This window comes from Ovis aries, chromosome 18, assembly GCF_016772045.2.
Source record: "Ovis aries strain OAR_USU_Benz2616 breed Rambouillet chromosome 18, ARS-UI_Ramb_v3.0, whole genome shotgun sequence".
NCBI lineage: Eukaryota > Metazoa > Chordata > Mammalia > Artiodactyla > Bovidae > Ovis > Ovis aries.
Window position 1 is genome coordinate 53701475 of NC_056071.1, and position 13265 is coordinate 53714739.

The following is a 13265-nucleotide window of genomic DNA, read 5'->3' on the forward strand; positions in this document are numbered from 1 at the left end:
AATGGAATGGAATACAGAGCTTGCGCATTGATAAACATCTGATTTTCGCAAAGATGGTAGTGCAGAGAAGAGCAGATTGAACAGTCTTTTCAATAAATAATGCTAGAATCTTAGAAAAAAAAGAAGCTTAATCTTTAACTCATACCATACATAAAGATCAGGGCTTCCAAGGTGGCGCTAGTGGTAAAGAACCTGCCTGCCAATGCAGGAGCCTAAGAGAGTCCATCCTAAAGGAAATCAGTCCTGGGTGTTCACTGGAAGGACTGATGTTGAAGCTGAAACTCCAACATTTTGGCCACCTGATGTGAAGAGCTGACTCATTTGAAAAGACCCTGATGTTGGAAAAGATTGAAGGCAGGAGGGGAAGGGGACAACAGAGGATGAGATGGTTAGACGGCATCATCGACTCAATGGACATAAGTTTGGATAAACTCTGGGAGTTAGTAATGGACAGGGAGGCCTGGCGTGCTGCGGTTCATGGGGTCACAAAGAATCAGACACAACTGAGCGACTGAACTGAACTGAAGAAAGTCTAGTTCGATCCCTAGGTAAGGAAGATCCCCTGGGGGAGGGCATGGCAGTTCTCTCCAGTATCATTGCCTGGAGAATCCCATGGACAGAGGAGCCTAGTGGGCTACAGTCCATAGGGTTGCATAGAGTCAGACACGACTGAAGAGACTTAGCATACATAAAGATTAATTCAAGATGGATTGTAGATCTAAATTTAAAAGATAAAGAAAAAAAATTCCTAGAGAATAATACAGAACATTTTCATGATTTTGGTGTAAGAAAACATCAAAACCATGACATATACATTTAAATATAAATTTGAAAGTTGGAAACTTTGGAAAGTTGAAAAATTGGAAAATTTGACTCAAGTTGGTATTAAGAACTTCTATTCATCAGGACAGGGAAGCCTGGCATGCTGCAGTCCATGGGGTCGCAAAGGGTCAGACATGGCTGAGTGAGTGACTGAACTGACTGAACTGATTCATCACAAGACATTATTAAGAGAATGAAAAGACAAGCAATAAAAAGATAACAGAAATGTATAATATATATCACTGACAGAGGGCTTGAATCCAGAGTATATGACTACTAGAATAAAAAAAAAGGGTAAACAATCCGTTTGAAAAATATGCAAGAGATTTCAACAGGCATTTCACAAAAAGCATGTAAAATAGCCAATAAGCATATTAAATTTGCCCAGGCTCATTAGTAATCAGGGAAATGCAAATTAAAACTGCAATTGGATAATACTACATATTCACTAGTACAGTTAAACTTAAATAGATTAACCATAACAATGGTTGGTAAGGAAGTGAAGCCCTGAGGATTTTCATATTCTGCTGGCGGAAGTAATAACAACCACAATCTGACTTTATTAAAGTTAAGGACATATCCCATGACCCAGCAATTCAACTCTCTGACATGCAATAGAAATGTATGCACATATATACCAAAGAGACATGTACATAAATGTTCATGAAAGTATTATCTGTAATCTCTCCAAACTGGAAACAACCCAAATATGACATCAACAGTGGAATGAGTAAATATGTAAAGTGATGTATTCATATAATAGAAAGACATACAGCAAATTAAAATGAACAGATTATAACCTACATTATGGATAAATCTCACAAACATAAAGATGAATAAAAGAAGCTACTACCAAAGAATACATTATACTTTATTCCATTTGTAGAAAGTTTTTTGAAAAAAAACAGACAAGTCTGAACAACAGTGTTTTAGAGCACATGCTTGGAGAAGTCAGGAAAATGGTTACCTTTGGGAGAAAAAAGGAGACAATAATTGAGAGAGGCTTGCTGGTGATGTTCTTTTTTCTTGAGCTGGACAGTGGTTACATGGAACTTTGCTTTGAGATAACTTGTTGAGCTATTCATTTTTGTATTGTGCACTTGGCTAAATGAAAGTCCTATTTCACAACAAAAGAAGGTTTTTTGTTTTTTGTTTTTTTTTAAGAGCAGAATCTTTTTATCCCCATTATATTCTACAGCAGGGAGGAAAGTATTGACTGCTTCCATGTTAGGTTTGGTGCTCCTCTAGTGACACCAAGGGGAGGATAGGATTTAAAGACTCATGTCCACAGTCCGTTCTCCATGTTTGCATCGCCATTGCTGTCCTGCAAATAGGTTCATCAATACCTTTTTTCTAGATGCCGTATACATGTGGGGAAAGAAGGCGGGATGAACTGAGAGAGTAGCATGGAAACAGACGCATTGCCATATGTAAAACAGATAGCCAGTGGGAATTAGCTGTGTGACACAGGGAGCTCAACCCGGTGCTCTGTGACAACCTAGAGGGGTGGGGTGGGGTGGGAGATGGGAGAGAGGTTCAAAGGGAGGGGACATATGATACCCGTGACTGAGTCCTGTTGATATATGGCAGAAACCAGCACAATATTGCACAGCAATTCAGTTCAGTCACTCAGTCATGTCTGACTCTTTGCAACCCCATGGACTGCAGCACACCAGGCCTCTCTGTCCTTCACCAGCTCCTGGAGATTGCTCAAACCCATGTCCATTGAGTCAGTGATGCTATCCAACCATCTTATCCTCTGTCGTCCCCTTCTCCTCCTGCCTTCAATCTTGCCCAGCATTAGGGTCTTTTTCAGTGAGTCAGTTCTTCCCATCAGGTGGCAAAGTATTGGAGTTTCAGCTTCAGCATCAGTCCTTCCAATGAATATTCAGGACTGATTTCCTTTAGGATGGACTGGTTGGATCTCCTTGCAGTCTAAGGGACTCTCAAGAGTCTTCTCCAACACCACAGTTCAAAAGCATCAATTCTTCGGCACTCAGCTTTCTTTTTGCACTAACTCTCACATCCATATGTGACTACTGGAAAAACGATAGCTTTGACTAGATGGAACTTTGTTGGCAATGTCTCTGGTTTTTAATATGCTGTCTAGGTTGGTCACAGCTTTTCTTCCAAGGAGTAAGCGTCTTTTAATTTCATGGCTGCAGTCACCATCTGCAGTGATTTTGGAGCCCCCCAAAATAAAGTCTGTCACTATTTCCATTGTTTCCTCATCTATTTGTCATGAAGTGATTGGACCAGAGGTCATGATCTTAGTTTTCTGAATGTTGAATTTTAAGCCAACTTTTTCATTCTCCTCTTTCACTTTCATCAAGAGGCTCTTTAGTTCCTCTTCACTTTCTGCCGTAAGGGTGGTATCATCTGCATATCTGAGGTTATTGATATTTCTCTTGGCAGTCTTGGTTCCAGCTTGTGCTTCATCTAGCCCGGCATTTCACACGATGTACTCTTCATATAAGTTAAATAAGCAGGGTGACAATACACAGCCTTGATGTACTCCTTTCCCAATTTGGAACTAGTCTATTGTTCCATGTTATCCTCCAATAAAAAATTTTAGAAAGAAGATGCACATCATGATTCCTGTCCTCGAAAAACTTACAATCTTAAAAAGATGAAAGATACACAAAGCATTACAAGGTGAGATTAAATGAGCAACAGATAAAGATACTATTTTGCTATTTGCATTAGTTGGGTTCCTACTAAATGTTACATTATCTAAAAATTGCATTATAAAAGTACCTCTACTCCTGTTTACATATCTGATTAATTTTACTCACTCAGTCCTGTCAACTCTTTGGGACCCCATGGATTGTAGCCAGCCAGGCTCCTCTGATCATGGGATTCTCCAGGTAACAATACTGGGGTGGGTTGCCATTTCCTTCTTCAGGGGATCTTCCCATCCTGGAATCCAACCCAGATCTCCCACATTGCAGGCAGGTTCTTTATCGTCCGAGCCATCAGGGAAGTCCAGGGATGTATATCTGAAAAAGACTAATTTGAAAAGATACATGTACTCCAGTGTTCATAGCAGCATTATTGACAATTGCCAAGATATAAAAGCAATCTAAGTGTCTACCAACAGATGTATGGACAAGGAAGATATGGTGTGTATATATATATATATATTTATATACACAACAGAATACTACTCAGCTGTATAAAAGAATGAAATTATGCTATTTGCAGCAGCATGTATGGACTTGGAGGGTATCAAGCTAAATGAAAGAAGTCAGAAAGAGAAAGACAAATACTATATAATATCACATCTATGTGGTATCTAAAAAATATAAACTAGTGAATATAATGAGAAAGAAATAGACACAGATATATGAAACTAGTGATTACCAGTGGGGAAAGGGAAAAGGGAAGAGGAAATATAGGAGAAGGAGATTATGAGGTACAAATTATTATGTATAAAGTAAGTTTTAAGGATATAGGGTATCACATGGGGAATAGAGCCAATATTTTATAATAACTATACATGGAGTAAAACCTTTAAAAATTGTAAATCACTATATTGTATGCATGTAATTTATATAATAGTTTACATCAACTGTATGCCAATAAAAAATATTTAAGTGGTTATTTCAATGGGAAGAATTGAGATTTTCAGTAATGAAGATGTTTTTGTTATTATGTTTTTGAAGATGTTTTGTTATTATGTTAAAAATAACAGATTGGTTGATTAAAACAGAAAACATAAAATAAAAACAAGCCTAAAGGACCTTCTCATGGCCCTTTAACTTCACACACTGAAGCTTTTAAATTTCTGGTATCATCTTTGCCCCTGAAGTTTTCCAAGCACTTATGTTCCAGAAAGATAATTTTTTAAACTCTTGTTAACATTTATTCTAATGATATGAATCCAGTGCTCTAATGACATTGCATATCTTTTCAAAGATCCTATTACCCTTGACTTTTGCATAAGTCATGGCCTTTATTTTCCTAGCTCTACACAATATTATCATTAATCCAGCACTTTAATACACACTGTTATCACTTTCATTACCCGTTGTGATGAAAGATATAACACATAAGTGAAATAAGAGGCAAAACAAATTCCAGTCCAGTTCACGAACTGAGACGCCAGCCATTCATTCAGCCATACATTTCTACAGCAACACAAGCAGCAGCAGTTTTCCAGCTGCCAGGAACCTGCAGCTAGCCTAGGCACTGCAATTCACATTCCCTTCATATTGAATTACATCTAGTCTGAAGTATGAAAGCCAGTTGTAGGTGAAATGTCTATGTATGTAAGTTGCTATGGAAACAGAGAGAGGGAAATGTTTAATTCCTTCTTGGAGGGAAATTGAAGTTCAGGGTAGTTTTCACATTTGATCTGTGTTTTAGGTAAAGAAAAGGGTGTCTGCCGGTATTGAAGACGAATAGGCACCTCCAGATCAGGATGTAGTGAGAACCACAACAGAAAATGTATGTTCGAAACCACAAAGAACAGGTATTAAAATGCACGGTTGAAATAGGGTTTTTTGAAAACAAGTCTTCATAATCTTTTAAAACAATACAAATGCATATCCATCTCATTTGTAGAACTAGTATATCTTATTTCTGCACAATAGATGCTGTTGCTCCTCAGTCATTTCTCAAAGACTTATTTATTTAGTTGCTCTCGCTCCAGTTAATCTGCATTCATTTTCTCCCATTAGACATTCCCCCTTTATAAAAATGACTATAATTCAAAAAAGGCATCAGCAGTCTCTGATAAAAATATATCTCTATGGACAGGCTTTAGAATGATTTATTTAGCAACATGAATATCAAACTCTGAGTAGGATATCTTGGTCCTGGTCCTGGCACATCCTTCAGGGAACTCTGTGATCTTGGTCAAGTCACAAAACCTGTTTTGACCTCAATTTGGGCTTCCCACCAAAGAATTGATGCTTTTGAACTGTGATGTTGGAGAAGACTCTTGAGAGTCCCTTGGACTGCAAGGAGATCCAACCAGTCCATTCTAACGGAGATAAGCCCTGGTGTTCTTTGGAAGGAATGATGCTAAAGCTGAAACTCCAGTACTTTGGCCACCTGATGCGAAGAGTTGACTCATTGGAGAAGACTCTGATGCTGGGAGGGATTAGGGGCAGGAGGAGAAGGGGATGACAGAAGATGAGATGGCTGGATGGCATCACCGACTCAATGGACATGAGTTTGGGTGAACTCCAGGAGTTGGTGATGGACAGGGAGGCCTGGTGTGCTGTGATTCATGGGGTTGCAAAGAGTCGGACAGAAATGAGTGACTGAACTGAACTGAACTGAACTGAACCCGACTCTTTCTGGTTTTTGGCATCAGACTGCCCACTGACAACAGAGGAGTGTCAATGGATCGATCATAACATCTCACTTCTCTGCCCACAGTGATGGGTACAAGGGGCATGCACATGATCAGGCTTGGACACTAGAATCCTTTCCTGGTCATTTTTGTACTGAAGGCTAGAAAACAAAACTCCCTTGCTTCTCAGATCATGGGACTGACAGGATGTATCCTTAAGGATGCTGGGGCTACATTTTCTGTCTACATGGAAAAAGGCCCTCTGAAGTGAGAGAGAATAAATTCAAGCAGAGGGAAGAAAAAGAAAAACCCAGTTCATCCTGCTCATCCAACAGTACTGTGAATTATCCTAGTATCTGTCTATTTACACACACAAACACACAGTTTTACTTATTCATTTATTGCTTAAAACATTTTTCTTTTTTTTAATTTGCAATGGAAACAACTTGCGTAGACATCTGTGTATTTTCTATCTCTACTAGCTGCCACCTCCTCTAACCTAGTCCTATTCAATATCCTAAATATTGAAGAATAAGCAATAACATAATCTACTTTGCTCAAATCCAGGAAGTTAAATTTTTTATGGGTCAACATATATTGAAAACAATGCATGCCCATGTTTTGAACTCAAGATAATGTCAGGGTTGTAAAAGAGAAATAAATGACATAATGTTTGCCTTTAAGGAAGACTCCATATAAAAACAAAATTCCTATGATTTAATCTCCCTTGCTACTCTATAATAGCTTCTTACCCTTCCCTTAAATCTTAAAACATTGTTTGTCTGTGATTATACTGCCTTTCCAATTATATGAATATATTTGTGTCTGTATTTGGTATCATAAAACATATTCCCCCAATAGGAACTTTTTAAAACTAATTTTTAAAATTTTATTACAATTTTTGAAATACAGAAAATTCGTAAAAATATGATTTCCCATATACTCAACATCTAGTCACCCATGTTATTAACATCCTATAATAGCATGGTAGATTTGTGACAATCAACCAATAAAACATTATTATTCATTAAAGCCCAAGTTTATTGAAATTTCCTTAGTTTTTACCTAATGTTCTTTTTCCATTCCAGAGTCCTGTCTAGAATACCACAACATATTCTTTTGGCTGTGAAAGTTTTCAGACTTTCCTTCTTTTTGATGACTTTGATATAACGTGTAGGATTATTACTTGGAGAAGGCAATGGCAACCCACTCCAGTGTTCTTGCCTGGAGAACCCCAGGGACGGCGGAGCCTGGTGGACTGCCGTCTCTGGGGTCGCACAGAGTCGGACACGACTGAAGCGACTTAGCAGGATTATTACTGGTCAGGCATTTTTCAGAATGTCCCTCAGTTGAGATTTGTCTGATGTTTTCCTTGTGATTAGATAGGGTTATAGGGTTTTGGGGAGGAAGACCACAGAGTGCTACTCTCAGCCCATCATATCAAAGGTACATACTACCCACACAACTTATCAATGTTGCTGTTAACCTTGATCACCTGGTTTAAGGAGCTGATTTTTACCTCAATTTGTTTAATACCGAATTCAGAACCACCTATGTTGTCTTGCTGTTTAGTTCCTAAGTCATGTCCAAGTCTTTTTTAACCCCCATGGACTGTAGCCCACCACGCTCCTCTGTCCATGGAATTCTCCAGGCAAGAATACTGGACTGGGTTGCCATTTTCTTCTTCAGGGCATCTGTCTGACCCAGGGATCAAACCTACATCTCCTGTATTGAACAAGGATTTCTATCACTGAGCCCCCTGGGAAGCCCCTAAATAGAGCACTTGTACACTGTCTTGGTAATATCTGATTTGGGCTGTTTAATAGGGAGAAGAGCTTGAAGAAGTAAGCATCAAAGCAGATTAAAAAAAAAAAAAAGTTTTTTTCCCTGGGGGAAGGGTGGAAAAAGGATTGGTTTTCTAGCTTCAGCCCTGCCACTTACTAGGTGTATGACTCTGGGCAAGTTACTTCCACATCTGTAAAACGGAATAATGGTAGCAAAGAGTTAAGCACCTGATGAAAAAAACGTATGTGAATGTGAAACTAATGATATACTTTTACATGCTAGAATCTCATGTAAAAATGAAAACACTTTCTATAAAGAAAGAGTAACATTTTAAGCAGTTAACATCACTTTACAGATTAATTTTCAACTGCTGGGCTAAGCAAAGCAAGGGCAATATGAAATTGAGGAAAGGATAGGTGTCCATTATAATCAAGGATTTCACATTTTTGTCTTGCCTTTTATTTTCTGCCAAAGAAGTCTGGTTGTTCTTTCTTGGATCTTACGAAGCCAGAGCAAAGGACTCAAGCTATATATAAAGTAAAAACTAAAAATTTTGGTGTTTTTTTTTTTTAAAATCTGTGGGAGAGAAATCATCACTCTTTGAGGGTGTAATAATTTTTCTAGGCTACTCTAGGACTATTAGGCAGGTAACTTTATTTTTGAAATGGATAGGAAGCACAGAATAATTATTCTATGACAAGTCTTCCTGCCTAAAAATCACACCACTCTGATTTGAATGAATACCAAAGTTTTTGCATTTGGGGGGTTTTATGCACATGTACGTTCTTGAACCTGATGTCTGAAAAAATAAATCAGCTCCACCTTCTCCTTAAACAGCACAGAGCCAATAACTTTTAAAACTTTCATGTAAGGACAAAGGAAATATGCAGAAAAATCAAAAAGAATTAGGGGCTTTTTCTGCATCACTGTAATAAAGCCGAACATATAGCAACAGTTAGCCTGGTAGCCTGTTATAACACAAACAGCAATGATGTTAGATATCAATGATCCGAATCCAAGCCTAATTCTGTCTCAAGATACGGGTCTTTGCGAAAGTTTCTGGGACATATTTGTGCTCATCCATAAAACTGTGTTGCTGAGAGGATAACATGGAAAAGGGTTTCCCTTGTGACTCAGATGGTAAAGCATCTGTCTGCCAACATGGGAGACACTAGTTCAATCCTTGGGTCAGGAAGGTTCCCTAGAGAAGATGGCAACCCACACCCAATAGTCTTGCCTGGACAATTCCATGGACAGAGGAGCCTGGAGGGCTACAGTCCATGGGGGTCCCAAAAGAATGGGACACGTATTTTCAACTAAACAACAACAAAGCATGCAGAAACAATTTGTAAGAGAGCTATTATCTCTCTCCTAGAGTGTGGTTGCTATTAGTAACAGCATAAGTTATTATTCATTATGGGCAGCTTCTGGACTTTCTATTTGGAAGCCTAGCTCGAGGCAAAAGCAACAGCGAGTTTAGGAAGAGTTTCTAAAAGCTCACCCTTTCTGAATTTCTTTCCCTTAGTGTGAAAGCAGTAATCTTGGAAACCAGGCTGGCACCACCCCTTTCAGTCACAAAGCTTAGTTCTAGTTCTTCTTGCTTTTCTCTGTAATATTTGGGACACTGCTATTTCATGGTCACTTTCTTTTGGTTGTTTTTCTCTCTTCACAATGTCAGCACAAGTGAGAAAATCTACTGAAGCGAGTACAAAATCTTTCTTGTCTCCCCTTCTGCTGCGGCTCACCTAAGTTTTCCCTACATGGCGGTTGCAGCCTCAGTTCAGTTCAGTTCAGTTCAGTTCAGTGGCTCAGTCGTGTCCAACTCTTTGCAACCCCATGAATCGCAGCATGCCAGGCCTCCCTGTCCATCACCATCTCCCGGAGTTCACTCAGACTCACATCCATCGAGTCCGTGATGCCATCCAACCATCTCATCGTCGGTCGTCCCCTTCTCCTCCTGCCCCCAATCCCTCCCAGCATCAGAGTCTTTTCCAATGAGTCAACTCTTCACATGAGGTGGCCAAAGTACTGGAGCTTCAGCTTTAGCATCAGTCCTTCCAAAGAAATCCCAGGGCTGATCTCCTTCAGAATGGACTGGTTGGATCTCCTTGCAGTCCAAGGGACTCTCAAGAGTCTTCTCCAACACCACAGTTCAAAAGCATCAATTCTTCAGCGCTCAGCTTTCTTCACAGTCCAACTCTCACATCCATACATGACCACAGGAAAAACCATAGCCTTGACTAGACGGACCTTAGTCGGCAAAGTAATGTCTCTGCTTTTGAATATGCTATCTAGGTTGGTCATAACTTTTCTTCCAAGGAGTAAGCGTCTTTTAATTTCATGGCTGCAGTCACCATCTGCAGTGATTTTGGAGCCCACAAAAATAAAGTCTGACACTTTTTCCACTGTTTCCCCATCTATTTCCCATGAAGTGATGGGACCAGATGCCATGATCTTCGTTTTCTGAATGTTGAACTTTAAGCCAACTTTTTCACTCTCCTCTTTCACTTTCATCAGGAGGCTTTTTAGTTCCTCTTCACTTTCTGCCATAAGGGTGGTGTCATCTGCATATCTGAGGTTATTGATATTTCTCCTGGCAATCTTGATTCCAGTTTGTGTTTCTTCCAGTCCAGCGTTTCTCATGATGTACTCTGCATAGAAGTTAAATAAGCAGGGTGACAATATACAGCCTTGACGTACTCCTTTTCCTATTTGGAACCAGTCTGTTGTTCCATGTCCAGTTCTAACTGTTGCTTCCTGACCTGCAAACAGATTTCTCAAGAGGCAGGTCAGGTGGTCTGGTATTCCCATCTCTTATAGAATTTTCCACAGTTTATTGTGATCCACACAGTCAAAGGCTTTGGCATAGTCAATAAAGCAGAAATAGATGTTTTTCTGGAACTCTCTTGCTTTTTCCATGATCCAGTGGATGCTGGCAATTTGATCTCTGGTTCCTCTGCCTTTTCTAAAACCAGCTTGAACATCTGGAAGTTCACAGTTCACGTATTGCTGAAGCCTGGCTTGGAGAATTTTGAGCATTACTTTACTAGCATGTGAGATGAGTGCAATTGTGCGGTAGTTTGAGCATGCTTTGGCATTGTCTTTCTTTGGGATTGGAATGAAAACTAACCTTTTCCAGTCCTGTGGCCACTGCTGAGTTTTCCAAATTTGCTGCCATATTGAGTGCAGCACTTTCACAGCATCATCTTTCAGGATTTGAAACAGCTCAACTAGAATTCCATCACCTACACTAGCTTTGTTCATAGTGATGCTTTCTAAGGCCCACTTGACTTCACATTCCAGGATGTCTGGCTCTAGATTAGTGATCTCATCATCATGATTATCTGGGTCATGAAGATCTTTTTGTACAGTTCTTCTGTGTATTCTTGCCACCTCTTCTTAATATCTTCTGCTTCTGTTAGGTCCATACCATTTCTGTCCTTTATCAAGCCCATCTTTGCATGAAATGTTCCCTTGGTATCTCTAATTTTCTTGAAGTGATCTCTAGTCTTTCCCATTCTGTTGTTTTCCTCTATTTCTTTGCATTGATCGCTGAAGAAGGCTTTCTTTTCTCTTCTTGCTATTCTTTGGAACTCTGCATTCAGATGCTTATATCTTTCATTTTCTCCTTTGCTTTTCGCTTCTCTTCTTTTCACAACCTCAGACGTCCTCAAAAACAAAAACTCTCATGAGGGCCTAGACCGTGGGTCAAGGGCATTCACCAGGTAAAAGCTGAAGAGATTCCGGTTCAGGTACAAGAGCTAACCCAGAGAGCCAAACGGACCACACACTTCCACACACAGATAAATCGCGTGAGATAAGACTGAGAGGAGCGAGACAAGTCCACTTTCTCGTGAGAAGAGGAGGCTTCGACAGCTCAGTTCGGTTCAGTTGCTCAGTTGTGTACGGCTCTTTGCGACCCCATGGACTACAGCATGCCAGGCTTCCCTGTCCATCACCAACTCCTGGAGTTTACTCAAACTCATGTCCATCCAGTTGGTGATGCCATCCAACCATCTCATCCTCTGTCCTCCCCTTCTCTTCCCGCCTTCAGTCTTTCCTAGCATCAGGGTCTTTTCCAATGAGTCAGTTCTTCACATCAGGTGGCCAAAGTATTGAGTTTCAGCTTCAGCATCATTCGTTCCAAAGAACACCCAGGGCTGATCTCCTTTAGAATGGACTGGTTGGATCTCCTTGCAGTCCAAGGGACTCTCAAGAATCTTCTCCAAGACCGCAGCTCAAAAGCATCAATTCTTTGGCGCTCGACTTTCTTTATAGTCCAACTCTCACATCCATACATGACTACTGGAAAAACCATAGCTTTGACTAGATGGACCTTTGTCCTGCTTTTTGATATGCTGTCTAGGTTGATCATAGTTTTTCTTCCAAGGAGCAAGCGTCTTTTAATTTCATGGCTACAGTCACCATCTGCAGTAATTTTGCTGCTGCTGCTAAGTTGCTTCAGTCGTGTCCAACTCTGTGTGACCCCATAGACGGCAGCCCACTAGGCTCCTCTGTCTGTGGGATTCTCCAGGCAAGAATACTGGAGTGGGTTGTCACTTCCTTCTCCAGTGCATCAAAGTGAAAAGTGAAAGTGAAGTCGCTCAGTTGTGCTGGACTCTTAGTGACCCCATGGACTGCAGCCTACCAGTCTCCTCTGTCCATGGGATTTTCCAGGCAAGAGTACTGGAGTGGGTTGCCATTGCCTTCTCCAAGTAATTTTTGCAGTAATTTTGGAGCCCCCCAAAATAAAGTCTGTCACTGTTTCCATTTTCTGGAAGTTCATGGTTCATGTCCTGTTGAAGCCTGGCTTGGAGAATTTTGAACATTACTTTGCCAGCGTGTAAGATGAGTGCAATTGTGCAGTAGTTTGAACATTCTCTGGCACTGCGTTTCTTTGGGATTGGAATGAAAACTGACCTTTTCCAGTCCTGTGGCCACTGCTGAGTTTTCCAAATTTGCTGGCATATTGACCACAGGACTTTCACAGCATCATCTTTTAGGATTTGAAACAGCTCAACTGAAATTTCATCACATCCACTAGCTCTGTTTGTAGTGAGGCTTCCTAAGGCCCACTTGACCTCACCTTCCAGGATGTCTGGCTCTAGGTGGGTGATCACACCATCCTGATTATCTGAGTCATGAAGATCTTTTTTATACAGTTCTTCTGTGTATTCTTGCCACCTCTTGTTAATATCTTCTGCTTCTGTTAGGTCCCTACAATTTCTGTCCTTTATTAAGTCCATCTTTGCATAGAATGTTCCCTTGGTATCTGTAATTTTCTTGACTGTATCTCGTCTTTCCTATTCTATCATTTTCTTCTATTTCTTTGCATTGATCCCCAAAGAAGGCTTTC